Here is an 11,806-nt window from a genome sequence, read left to right as displayed (position 1 = left end):
TGGAACACCTGAGCTCAAGCCATCTGCTGACCTGTGCCTCCCAAAGTGCTAGGATTACAGGAATGAGCCTGGCTTCAGAAAAATGCCAGAAAAAGAAAATATGAAATTAAAAAAAAAAAAAGGGAATGAGCCACTGCACCAGGACTTCCCTGGCTCTTTAGTGAGGACCCAACACTCTTCGGGAATTGATGCACACTGAAAGTTTGACACCTCAAGATATCTCAGTGTGATGGGTTATTTTATGACTTAAAGTGACTAATATTTACAAGATGAATTAGTGTTGAGTAAAAATAAGGGAAAGAGAATCAGCAGGAGCAGACAGAGGGAAAAAAATAATGGAAAGAATAAATAATTACCCTTCTAGTTGGGGATGGACAGAACTCAAGTCCAGTCTCAGTTTGTTTGTTTTTTTTAAATTGTACTTTAACTTCTGGTGTACATGTGCAGATCTTGCAGGATTGTTGCACAGGAGCACACATGCCATGGTGGTTTGCTGTCTTCATCTCCCTGCCACCTACATCAGGCATTTCTCCCAGTGTTATCCCTCCCCAACCTCCCCACCTCCTGCTGTCCCTCCCCTAGCTCCCCACCCCCAACAGACCCCATCGTATGACATTCCCCTCCCTGTGCCCATGTGTTCTCATTGTGCAACACTCGCCTATGAGTGAGAACATGTGGTGTTTGGTTTTCTGTTTTTGTGTCAGTTTGCTGAGAATGATGGTTTCCAGATTCATCCATGTCCCTAAAAAGGACATGAACTCATCCTTTTTTATGGCTACATAGTATTCCATGGTGTATATGTGCTACATTTTTTTGGTCCAGTCTATCATTAATGGGCATTTGGGTTGGTCCCAGGTCTTTGCTGTTGTAAACAGTGCCAAAATGAACATATGTGTGCATGTGTCTTTATAATAGAATGATTTATAATCCTTTGGGTATATACCCAGTAATGGGATTGCTGGGTCAAATGGAATTTCTATTTCTAGATCCTCAAGGAATCACCACACTTTCTTCCACAATGGTTGAACTAATTTACATTCCCACCAACAGTGTAAAAGTGTTCTTATTTCTCCACATCCTCTCCATCATCTGTTGTCTCCAGATTTTTTAATGTTTGCCATTCTAACGGGTGTGAGACGGTATCTCAGTGTGGTTTTGATTTGCATTTCTCTAATGATCAGTGATGATGAGCATTTTTTCATACGTTTGTTGGCTTCATAAATGTCCTCTTTTTAAAAGTGTCTGTTCATAACTTTTAAATGGGTTTTTTTAAATTTTATTATTATTTTTTTGGTTTTGTTTTTCTTGTAAATCTGCTTTAGTTCTTTATAGATTCTGGATATTAGCCCTTTGTCAGATAGGTAGATTGCAAAAATTTTTCCCCATTCTGTTGGTTGCAAGTTCACTCTGATGATTGTTTCTTTTGCTGTGTGGAAATTCTTAAGTTTAACTAGATCCCATTTGTCTATTTTGGCTTTTGTTGCAACGCTTTTGGTGTTTTAGTCATGAAGTCCTTGCCTATGCTTATGTACTGAATGGTTTTGCCTAGGTTTTCTTCTATTGTTTTATGGTGTTAGGTCTTATGTTTAAATCTTTAATCTATCTGGAGTTAATTTTAGTGTATGGTGTAAGGAAGGTGTCCAGTTTCAGTTTTCTGCACATGGCTAGCCAGTTCTCCCAACACCATTTATTAAACAGGGAATCCTTTCCCCATTGCTTGTTTTTGCCAGGTTTGTCAAGGATCAGATGGTTGTAGATATGTGGCGTTGCCTCCAAGGCCTCTGTTCTGTTCCATTGGTCTATATCTCTGTTTTGGTACCAGTACCATGCTGTTTTGATTACTGTAACCTTGTAGTATAGTTTGAAATCTGGTAGCATGCTGCTTCCAGCTTTGTTCTTTTTGCTTAGGGTTGTCTTGGCTATTCAGGCTCTCTTTTGGTTCCATATGAAGTTTAAAGTGTTTTTTTCCAGTTCTGTGAGGAAGGTCAAAGGTAGTTTGATGGGGATAGTGTTGAATCTATAGATTACTTTGGATAGTATGGCCATTTTCATGATATTGATTCTTCCTAACCAGGAGCATAGAATGTTTTTCCATCTGTTTGTGCCCTCTCTTATTTCGTTGAGCAGTGGTTTTTAGTTCTCCTTGAAGAGGTCCTTCGCATCCTTTGTTAGTTGTATTCCTAGGTATTTTATTCTCTTTGTAGCAATTGTGAATGGGAGTTCACTCATGATTTGGCTCTCTTTAGGTCTATTATTGGTGTATAGGAATGCTTATGATTTCTGCACATTGATTTTGTATCCTGAGACTTAGCTGAAGCTGCTTATCAGCTTAAGGAGATTTCGGGCTGAGACAATGGGGTCTTCTAAATATACAATCATGCTGTCTGCAAACAGAGACAATTTGACTTCCTCTTTTCCTAATTGAATACCCTTTAATTCTTTTTTTTTTTTTTTTTTTTTTTTTGAGACGGAGTTTCACTCTTGTTACCCAGGCTGGAGTGCAATGGCGCGATCTCAGCTCACCGCAACCTCCACCTCCTGGGTTCAAGCAATTCTCCTGCCTCAGCCTCCTGAGTAGCTGGGATTACAGGCACGTGCCACCATGCCCAGCTAATTTTTTTTGTATTTTTAGTAGAGACGGGGTTTCACCATGTTGACCAGGATGGTCTCGATCTCTTGACCTTGTGATCCACCTGCCTCATCCTCCCAAAGTGCTGGGATTACAGGCTTGAGCCACCGTGCCCGGCTTTTACCCTTTAATTCTTTTTCTTGCCTGATTGCTCTGGCTAGAACTTCCAATACTACATTTAATAGGAATGGTGAGAGAGGGCATCCTTCTCTAGTGCCAGTTTTCAAAGGGAATGCCTCTAGTTTTTGCCCATTCAGTGTGATATTGGATGTGGGTTTGTCATAAATAACTTTAATTATTTTGAGATATGTTTCATTGATACTTAGTTTATTAAGAGTTTTTAGCATAAATGGCTGTTGAATTTTGTTGAAGGCCTTCTCTGTATCTATTGAGATGATCATGTGGTTTTTGTCTTTGGTTCTGTTTATGTGATGGATTATGTTTATATATTTGCATATGTTGAACCAGCCTTCCATCTTGAGGTTCAAGCCTACTTGATTGTGAGGGATGAGCTTTTTGATGTGCTGTTGCATTCAGTTTTCCACTGTTTTATTGAAGATTTTTGCATTGATATTTGTCACGGATATTGGCATGAAGTTTTCTTTTTTAGTTGTGTCTCTGCCAGGTTTTGGTATCAGGATGATGTTGGTCTCATAAAATGAGTTAGGGAGGATTCCCTCTTTTTGTATTGTTTGGAATAGTTTCAGAAGGAATGGTACCAGCTCCTCTTTGTATGTCTGGTAGAATTCAGCTGTAAACCCAACTGGACCTTTTTTGGTTGGCAGGCCACTAATTGCTGCCTTAACTTCAGACCTTGTTATTGGTCCATTCGGGGATTCAACTTCTTCCTAGTTTAGTCTTGGGAGGGTGTAAGTGTCCAGGAATTTATCCATTTCTTCCAGTACTGGTTTATGTGCATAGAGTTGTTTGTAGTAATCTCTGATAGTAGTCTGTACTTCTGTGGAATTGGCGGTAATATCCCCTTTATCATTTTTTATTGCATCTATTTGATTCTTCTTTCTTTTCTTTTTTATTAGTCTGGCTAGTGGTCTATTTTGTTGATCTTTTCAAAACACCAGCTCCTGGATTTATTGGTGTTTTGAAGGTTTTTTTTGTGTCTCTATCACCTTCCGTTCTGCTGTGATCTTAGTTATTTCTTGTCTTCTGCTAGCTTTTGAATTGTTTTGATCTTGAGCCTCTAGCTCTTTCGATTTTGATGATAGGGTGTCGACTTTAGATCCTTCCTTGCTTCTCATGTGGGCGTTTATTGCTATAAATTTCCCTCTAGACACTGCTTTAAATGGGTCCCAGAGATTCTGGTATGCTGTGTCTTCATTCTCATTGGTTTCAAAGAACATCTTTATTTCTGCCTTCATTTCATTGTTTATCCAGTCATCATTGAGCAAGTTGTTCAGTTTCCATGTAGTTGAGTGGTTTTGGATGAATTTCTTAATCCTGAGTTCTAATTTGATTGCACTGTGGTCTGAGAGACTGTTTGTTATGATTTCCATTCTTTTGCATTTGCTGAGGCGTGATTTACTTCTGATTATGTGGTCAACTTTAGAGTAAGGGCAACGTGGTGCTGAGAAGAACGTATATTCTGTGGATTTGGGGTGGAAAGTTCTGTAGATGTCTATTAGGTCCGCTTGGCCCAGATCTGCATTCAAGCCCTGGATATCCTTGTTGATTTTCTGTCTCATTGATCTATCTAATATTGACAGTGGAATGTTAAAGTCTTCCACTATTATGTGGGAATCTGTGTCTCTTTGTAGGTTGTTAAGAACTAGCTTTATGTATCTGGGTGCTCCTGTATTGGGTGCATATACATTTAGGATAGTTAGCTCTCCTTGTTGCATTGATCCTTTTACCATTATGTAATGCCCTTCTTTGTCTCTTTTGATCTTTGTTGGTTTAAAGTTCGTTTTATCAGGCTGGGCATGGTGGCTCACGCCTGTAATCCTAGCACTTTGGGAGGCCTAGGTGGGTGGATCACTTGAGGTCAGGAGTTCAAGACCAGCCTGGCCATCACGGTGAAACCCCATCTTAAAAAAAAAAAAAGAAAAGAAAAAGAAGGGGCCGGGTGCGGTGGCTCAAGCCTGTAATCCCAGCACTTTGGGAGGCCGAGGCGGGTGGATCACGAGGTCGAGAGATCGAGACCATCCTGGTCAACATGGTGAAACCCCGTCTCTACTAAAAATACAAAAAATTAGCTGGGCATGGTGGCGCATGCCTGTGATCCCAGCTACTCAGGAGGCTGAGGCGGGAGAATTGCCTGAACCCAGGAGGCGGAGGTTGCGGTGAGCCGAGATCGCGCCATTGCACTCTAGCCTGGGTAACAAGAGCGAAACTCCGTCTCAAAAAAAAAAAAAAAAAAGAAAAAGAAAAAAAAGGTAAAGTCTGTTTTATCAGAGACTAGGATTGCAACCCCTACTTTTTTTTTTTTTTTTTTTTCTTTTTTTGCTTTCCATTTGTTTTGTAAATCTTCTTCCATGCCTTTATTTTGAGTCTCTATGTGTCTTTGCATGTGAGATGGGTTTCCTGAATACAGCACACTAATGGGTCTTGACTTTTTATCCAGTTTGCCAGTCTATGTCTTTTGATTGGGGCATTTAGGTCATTTAGATTTAATGTTAATATTGTTATGTATGAATTTGATCCTGCCATTTTGTTACTGGCTGGTTGTTTTGCCTATTAGTTGATGCAGTTTCTTCATTGTGTCAATGCTCTTTACCATTTGGTTAGTTTTTGGAGTAGCTGGTACTGGTTTTTCCTTTCCATGTTTAGTGTTTCCTTCAGAAGCTCTTGTAAGGCAGGTCTGGTGGTGATGAAATCTCTTAGCAATTGCTTGTCCATAAAGGATTTTATTTCTCCTTCACTTAAGAAGCTTAGTTTGGCTGGTATGAAATTCTGGGTTGAAAGTTCTTTTCTTTAAGGATATTGAATATTGGTCCCCACTCTCTTCTGGCTTATAGGGTTTCTGCCAAGAGATCTGCTGTGAGTCTGATGGGCTTCCCTTTGTGAGTGACCTGACCTTTCTCTCTGGTTGCCCTTAGCATTTTTCCCTTCATTTAAACCCTGGTTAATCTGAAAATTATGTGCCTTGGGGTTGCTTTTCTTGAGGAATATCTTTGTGGTGTTCTCTGTATTTCCTGGATTTGAATGTTGACCTGCCTTGCTAGGTTGGGGAAGTTCTCCTGGATAATATCCTGAAGAGTGTTTTCCAGCTTGGATTCATTCTCTCTGTCACATTCAGGTACACTGATCAAGTGTAGATTAAATCTTTTCACATAATCCCATATTTCTTGGAGGCTTTGTTCATTTCTTTTCACTCTTTTTTCTCTAATCTTGACTTCTTGTTTTATTTCATTGAGTTGATCTTCAATCTCTGATATCCTTTCTTCTGCTTGATTTATTCAGCTATTGAAACTTGTGTATGCTTCATGAAGTTCTTGTGCTGTGTTTTCCAGCTCCATTGAGTCATTTATGTTCTTCTCTAAGCTAGTTATTCTAGTTAGCATTTCGTCTGACCTTTTTCAGGGTTCTTAGTTTCTTTGTATTGGGTTAGAACATGTTCCTTTAGCTCAGAGAAATTTGTTATTAGCCACCTTCTGAAGCCTGTTTCTGTCAGTTTGTCAAACTCATTTTCCATTCTGTTTTGTTCCCTTGCTGGTGAGGAGTTGTGATCCCTTGGAGGAGGAGAGGTGTTCTGGTCTTTGATGATTTCATTCTTTTTATACTGGTTTCTTCCCATCTTTGTGGATTTATCTACCTTTGATCTTTGAAGTTGGTGATTTCAGATGGGGTCTCTGAGTGGATGTCCTTTCTGTTGATGTTGAAGCTATTTCTTTTTGGCTTTTAGTTTTCCTTCTAACAGTCAGGTCTCTCTGCTGTAGGACTGCTAGAGGTCCACTCTAGACCTTGCTTGCCTGGAAATCACCCATGGGGGAGTTGCAGATCAGCAAGTATTGCTGCCTGATCTTTCCTCTGGTAGCTTTGTCTTGGAAGGGTACCTGCCAGGTGACAGCCAGAGCTCTCCTGTATGAGGCATCTTTTTGGTAATACAGGGGTCAGGGAGCTGCTTCAGGAGGCAGTCTGTCCCTTGTCTGCACTTCCCAGGTGAGGCAGCACCTCACCCTGCCACAGTTGCCCTCCTTGAGCTACACCCACTGTCCAACCAGTCCCATTGAAATGAACCTGGTATCTTGGTTGGAAATGTGGAGATCACTTGCCTTCTGCATCTCTCTCACTGGGAGCTGCACTCCAGAGCTATTCATATTCTGCCATCTTGGTGGAATCCTGTCTCAGTTTTATAGGGGCAACGGTTATCACCAGTGCTCATGCTCCAAAGCATGTGCTTGCCATAGAAAGGCTGGGTTGGTGGGAGTGGGGATGGAAAGTAGGTTTTCACATCCATCAAGGAGAGAATGCACATTTTAGAATGGGTCTGGAATCAACTTGGCCTTCCCAGATGATCTGTGGTCAGGCTAGACTTTTTAGGACCTTTATTCTCTTTTTGTCTTTTTCTTCTGTTTTGTGAGATGGAGTCTCACTCTGTATCTCAGGCTGGAGTGCAGTGGCAGGACCTTGGCTCACTGCAACCTCTGCTTCCCAGATTCAAGCAATTCTCCTGTCTCTGCCCCTGGGTAGTTGGGATTACAGGCGCCTGCTGCCATGCCTGGCTAATTTTTGTATTTTTAGTAGAGATGAGGTTTCACCATGTTGGCCAGGCTAGTCTCAAACTCTTGGTCTCAAGTGATTCACTCCCCTCAGCCTCCCAAAGTGCAGGGATTACAGGTGTAAGCCACCGTACCTGGCATTTAGGTTCCTTTTTTAAAAAAATTGTTTAAATTATTTTTATTTACAGCAAACTCTACTATGTACATTTCACCCTGAATCACTTTCAAGTTCTTTGGCCTTTGCTTTTTCCAGGCTTGGCGATGTGAGCCACAGACTTGGGACCCAGGACGTTGCCTCCCCAGTGACGGCGTATCTCATCATGTCGATCACTGTAGTTTGTCCTGACAGCTTCCACCAGCTTAGCCAAAGCGCCTTTGTCTTCCTCATTAATTTGGGTGAATGTGACAGTGGTGCAGGTCTTCCTGTGGACCAGACGTCCCAGTCTTGCCTTCCCCTTGATAATACAATAAGGGACTCCCATTTTCTGACACAGGGCAGGCAAGAAGACAACCAGCTCGATGGGATCCGTGTCATGTGCAGTCACTACCAGCTGGGCTTTCTTGTTTTCCACCAAGGCAGTGACAGTGTTAACTCCTGCTCGAAGGACAGGCGGTCTCTTGGTGGGGACGTCCCCTTTGCCAGCAGCTTTCTTCTTGGCCCGGGCCAACAGCCTCTGCTTTTCTTGCTGTCTCTCTGGCCTATACTTCTGGGCCAGCTTTAGCAGCTCGATAGCTGTTTGGCGGTCCAGGGCCTGGGTGAACTGGTTAATGGCAGAAGGCACTTTTAGCCGCTTATAAAGGATGGCTCTCCGCTGCTGCAACCTGACACAGCGGGGCCATTTCAAAAAGGGGGTGAGGTCTCTTTTCGGTTGGATGTCCTGCCCAATACCAAAATTCTTCGGCCTGTGCTCAAACACGGGATTCGCCACTTTCTCGGCCTCCTGCTTCTTCACAACAGCAGGGGCTGGGGCCACCTTCTCTCCCTTGGCCTTCTCTCCTTTTGGCATCTTGGGCGGCGGGAAGACAGAGCGGCATTTAGGTTCTTTAAAGTCATAACTAGGATACTGCCCCAAGTTTAGGGGTCAAAATGGTCTTTGTAGGGTAGGGGAACGCCCTGCCATCATTCCTCAGCTCTAATCTAATTTAATAACTTCTTTTGCTCTGTTAATTTGTTAATAAACTTCCACGACTCCTTGACAGACCAACTATCTTTCACATTTTGTCTGATAAACTAGAAGGAATAGGAAATTGATAATTTGGGATCAGACTTAGAAGAGTTGGTGACATTTGTCTAATGTTATAAAGTTACACTTTGGCTCATATATGTAAACAGGGAACAGCAATGAGCACATTCATGAATTAATGCTCAATATATTGATTTGTTTGATATAGTCATTACTAGCAGCCTCTAAAACATAGTTATTTGAATTTCTAACAGTGGGTAAAATTGCCCAGGTCTTGTATATCTGGTTGTGGAGGCAGTGGCTAACGGTAAGGAAGTCTCAGACTGTCAAGGTTTGCGTCCTGATGACTAAGGATACACTTACTAGATGTGTGTCATTAGACACAACATTTCCTTCACCTGTGAAATCTGTTAAAGTACCACATAGGGCTGTTCTGAGGTTTAACTGAGATAACACAAAGTTTTTTAAATGTAGGTAATAGTTTTACTATTACTAATAATATTGGCATTATTTTTCTGAAACTAATATACATCAGATAAAATATATAACTTTGTCACTAGGACCAATATTTTCATCATAAGTGATGATAGTCTCTGAATAATTGCCTAAAAGTGGAATGGCTGGGTCAGGAGGTCTGTACATTTTAAGGCTTCCCCCCCCCCCCACATTCCTAGACTGTACTCCTGAGGATTACACTATCTGTTGGAGAGTATTGATTTTTCTGAGTTCTCTACAACATAGTTATTATTATTTTGCCAATTTTATGTGTTGAGATGAATGTTATTCTCATTTTAAAAAACAGGAACTGAGGCTGAAGGAGGCTATGGATGATAGAATGGACAGCAGTGCATGAGTACAGCCAGGCCAACTCTTCAGTCTCACATTTTCATTACTACTCTCACTAGAAGGCCATTTTCCTCTCAAGTAAAATGGGTGTCAGTTAATCTACATTTTCTGTTAATTTGTTCCTTTTTATTGCTGAGGAACATTCCACAATATGCTTATCCATTCACTAGTTGATGGGCATTTGGGCTGTTTCTAGTTTTTGGCTCTCGTTACTGAAGCTGCATACAAGTCTTTGAGTAGACATCTATTTTCATTTTCTTGGGTACACATCTAAAAAGGGGATTGATAGTTTGTATGGTAAATATAGAGACTGTTAGACTATTTTCTAAAGTGATTGAATCATTTTTCACTCCCACTAGCAATGTATGAGAGTTCCAGTCATATATACACTCTGAGATTGAACAGAGAGACCCCTTAGAGGGGCCTGCCAGGAATGACCTTCCCCACAAAGTATGGAAATAAATCTTGAATTCATTCAAGGGAAGTTCCAGGCACCTAGCTAGCCTTGAGAAGTCAATGAACAACTTGATAAGCAAGAAGGGAATGGTGGCTTAAAACAATAGCCAAGGAAGTTGATGTCACAGGATATTTGGTTTCCTCTAGAAACCAAAGATAACATCTTAACTTATATCCCTGAGTTGTTTTTCAGAAACCCACATCTCCATCAAATGGCTCCTCTGGCATGCAGTCCTCAGATAAGGAGAAAACTAAGGACTGAACTCTGGCCACCATTTCTTCTAAATGTCTTGCTGAGGGGCCTGGAGGGAGCATGCCCATAAACTAGAGCTGACATTCTTTTCTGCTGATCTTAAATTTTTTACAACATTTTCCTTCCTAACCAATTGCAAATCAGAAAATCTTTGAATCCATCTATGACCTGTGGGCCCCCAATTTTAGATGTCCTGTATAGCTTCCATGTATTGATTTATAACTTTTTTTTTGAGACAGAGTCTTGCTTTGTCACCCAGGCTGGAGTGCAGTGGCAGGATCTTGGCTCAATGCAACCTCTGTCTCCCTGGTTCAAGTGATTCTCCTGCTCAGCCTTCCAAGTAGGTGGGGCTTACAGGTGCCTGCCACCACACCCGGCTAATTTTTGTACTTTTAGTAGAGATGGGGTTTTGCCATATTGGCTAGGCTGGTCTTGAACTGCTGACCTCAGGTGATCCACCTGCCTTGGCATCCCAAAGTGCTGGGATTATAAGCATGAGCCACAGAACCTGGCCTGATTTATAATTTTTGCCCATAATCCCTGCCTCCTTGCCTTAAAAAACCCTTAACTGTAAGCCATCAGGGAGGTTGGGTCTTAAGTATGAGCTGCCCAATTCTCCTTGTTTGGTGCCCTGCAAATAAATGCCCGCCTTTCTCCCAGTGCAAAAAACTTGGTGTGGATGTTTGACTTTACTATGCTGGGTGAGTAAACCCAAGTTCAGTTTGATAACAACTCTTTATAGGATCCCTTACATACATATACTCTACTTTTCTCACCACTATTGGATCATTTTGAAGGCCCCCAACTTTTTTTTAACTGGGAAACTCCAGAAAGTTTTGTAATTGCCCAACAGTTTATCTTGCCTGTTATACAGACAAAACCAATTCATTGAGACCATGGTATTTCAGTAAAGAGAGAGTTTTAACACTTGGCTAGCCATGTGGAAAACAGAGTTATTACTGAAATCAGCCTCCCTGAGAACTCAGAGGCTAGGGTTTTGTAGATAATTTGGTGGGCAGGGGGCTAGGGAGCGGGTGCTGCTGACTGGTTGGGGATGAAATCATAGGAGTGTAAAAAACAATCCTTGTGTGCTGAATCTACCTCTGGGTGGGGGCTGCAGGACCACTTGAGTCATGAGACAGAATATGAGTCTGGAAAATATCTTAAAAGACCAATCTTAGGTCCTAAAATTACTATTATATTGTATTTTTTTTGAGATGAAGTCTTACTCTGTTGCCAGCTGGAGTGCAGTGGTGCAGTCTCGGCTCACTGCAACCTCTGCCTCCTGGGTTCAAGTGATTCTCCTGCCTCAGCCTCCCGAGTAGCTGGGACTACAGGTGTACACCACCACATCCAGCTAATTTTTGTATTTTGGCCAGTAAAGTCTTGATCTCTTGACCTTGTGATCTGCCTGCCTCGGACTCCCAAAGTGTTGGGATTACAGGCATGATCCACTGCGGCTGGCCTATACTGTATTGTTATAGGGGCAGTTAGGGAGATCACAAATATTGTGACCTCTGCCCACGTAACTCCTGAGCAGTAAGGGATTGTAGAAACTATGTTTACATCCTTGGCAGAATTCAGGCTCCTCCCATAATCCCAGTGTGATGTCCTTTCATTCATTTTTAGTCCCTGAGCAGGGAGGGAGGGGTTAGTGTTAGGGAGGGATTATTATCATTCTTGCCTCCAAGTTAAACTATAAATTCCTCCCATGATTACTTTGGCCACACCCAGGAATGAGTGAGGACAGTCAGCCTGTGAG

General features: G+C 41.8%; 1 pseudogene; it reads right to left on the bottom strand.

Annotated features, from left to right (window-relative positions):
* Positions 1-7,529: 7,529 nt before the first annotated feature.
* LOC101029856 (large ribosomal subunit protein eL8 pseudogene) lies at positions 7,530-8,312 on the bottom strand (annotated as a pseudogene).
* Between the last annotated feature and the right edge of the window lie 3,494 nt (positions 8,313-11,806).

This window comes from Saimiri boliviensis, chromosome 2 (genome assembly GCF_048565385.1).
Source record: "Saimiri boliviensis isolate mSaiBol1 chromosome 2, mSaiBol1.pri, whole genome shotgun sequence".
In the NCBI taxonomy this organism is placed as follows: domain Eukaryota; kingdom Metazoa; phylum Chordata; class Mammalia; order Primates; family Cebidae; genus Saimiri; species Saimiri boliviensis.
The sequence above is the reverse complement of the archived record's forward strand: the minus strand, read 5'-3'. Positions and strand labels throughout refer to the sequence as shown.